Source organism: Chrysochloris asiatica, unplaced genomic scaffold (genome assembly GCF_000296735.1).
Source record: "Chrysochloris asiatica unplaced genomic scaffold, ChrAsi1.0 scaffold00109, whole genome shotgun sequence".
NCBI lineage: Eukaryota > Metazoa > Chordata > Mammalia > Afrosoricida > Chrysochloridae > Chrysochloris > Chrysochloris asiatica.
Genome location: NW_006408627.1, coordinates 6,519,733 through 6,521,772, shown reverse-complemented (window position 1 = coordinate 6,521,772; position 2,040 = coordinate 6,519,733). Strand labels below are relative to the sequence as shown.

The 2,040-nt window shown below is 42.9% G+C and overlaps 1 protein-coding gene and 1 pseudogene across 1 annotated transcript in view; one reads left to right on the top strand and one right to left on the bottom strand.

Annotated features, from left to right (window-relative positions):
- PTPN13 (protein tyrosine phosphatase, non-receptor type 13 (APO-1/CD95 (Fas)-associated phosphatase)) overlaps nucleotides 1–2,040 on the bottom strand; it is a 254,452-nt gene that overhangs the window by 65,433 nt on the left and 186,979 nt on the right. The window lies entirely within an intron of this gene.
- LOC102827658 lies at nucleotides 1,232–1,784 on the top strand (annotated as a pseudogene).

The following is a 2,040-nucleotide window of genomic DNA, read 5'->3' as shown; positions in this document are numbered from 1 at the left end:
GGGCTTCCAAAAGAACCAATATATCTGTTTTAGAAGAAGTGCACCCAGAGTGTTCCTTGGAGGCCAAGATGGCCAAATATCATCTGTCATACTTCGGACATGTTGTCAGGAGGGACCAGTTGCTGGAGAAGGAAATCATGTTTGGCAAGGTGGAGGGTCAGAGAAAAGAGGAAGATCCCCAACGAGATGGTTTGGCCAAGTGGCAGCATTGATGGACTCAAGCGTGGCAACAGTAGTGAGGTTGGCCCAGGGTTGAGCAGTGTTTTGGTCTGCTGCGCATAGGGTCACTATGAGTTGGTGTTGTCTCGGTGGCACCTAACAACAACCACAACAACGGCAACAACAACAACAATGGCTTGTGGATGACTATTAAAAAATTTTGATAAAGGAAACAAGGATAAAAATTGCTACAATTTGATGAACCTGTCCTATACTCATGGAGGTAGTAACTCTAAATACCAACAGAGAGGGAAGGTGTCTTCACATCAAGTATCAATGCTATCCCTTCTGTACACAGGGTAAGATAGGGACAGGCAACTTAGACACTGGCTACTTAAAATGAGCGGGCAATAAAGGCACAAAGTAACTGGCTTACAAGGTTTCAAGAGGGAGTTTACTTTAAGAGTATGGGGAGTGGGGGAGAATGAGTCTCCACTGAATAGCTTTCATCTTGTCTAGATGGGTCTGGTTAAAAGAGATGGGGATAAGATTCGTAACTGTCATCATGACTAATTGCCACTGTCACAATTGTAAAGGTAGAAGTTTTGTAACAAAAACAGGGGAGTGGATAATCTTACAGTCCAGAAACAGAGGACCTTAGGACCATCAAGAGAGAAGTGCACAAGCAGAATGTGGGACCTTATCCAGAGAAGCAGCAGCACCAGAGATGGAGGCAGAGATGGGGGCATGGAGAGGGGAAGCGGCTGAGGACTCTAGATTCATGGTAAGAAATGGTGTAAAAGCTGGTTGGCAGGAGGCAGATTTGCAGAATATGCCCTTTTGAGGTGTAAATTATTATATATGCTCGAGTGTTTAAAAAAAAGGGGGGGGGGCTAAAATGATAGAAAGAAGTACCATTATGATGAAACAAGAGATATGACTTGTTCAATGTAAAACTGATGATGGAGAGTCGGAGCAGGAACCACGGCCGAGAGGAGGGAGGAGGAGGAGGAGGCGACGGACCCGGGGTGGGGGTGGGGTGGGGATTGTCAGTATTTAAACAGACCACAACATGCGTGAGTACAAGCTAGTGGTCCTTGGTTCAGGAGGTGTGGGGAAGTCTGCTCTGACAGTTGTTTGTTCAGGGAATTTTTGTTGAAAAATATGATCCAACGATAGAAGATTCCTACAGAAAGCAAGTTGAAGTAGATTGCCAACAGCGTATGCTCGAAATCCTGGATACAGCAGGGACAGAACAATTTACAGCAATGAGGGATTTGTATATGAAGAATGGCCAAGGGTTTGCACTAGTATATTCTATTACTGCTCAGTCTACATTTAATGACTTACAAGACCTGAGGGAACAGATTTTACAGGTTAAGGACACAGAAGATGTCCCAATGATTTTGGCTGGCAATAAATGTGACCTGAAAGATGAGTGAGTAGTTGGCAAAGAACAGGGTCAGAATTTAGCAAGACAGTGGTGTAACTGTGCCTTTTTAGAATCTTCTGCGAAGTCAAAAATCAATGTTAATGAGATATTTTATGACCTGGTCAGACAGATAAGTAGAAAAACACCAGTGGAAAAGAAGAAGCCTAAAAGGAAATCATGTCTGCTGCTCTAGGCCCACAGTAAACAGCAGCTCTAGCCAGATTACAGGAATGAAGAACTGTTGCCTAATTGGAAAGTGCCAGCATTCCAGACTTCAAAAGATCAATCTGAAGAGGCTTCTCCTGTTTTATATATTATGTGAAGAATTTAGATCTTATATTGGTTTGCGCAAGTTCCCTGGAGAAAAAAAAAATTGCTCTGTGTATATCTCTTGGAAAATAAGACAATAGTATTTCTCCTTTGCAATAGCAGTTATAACAGATGTGAAA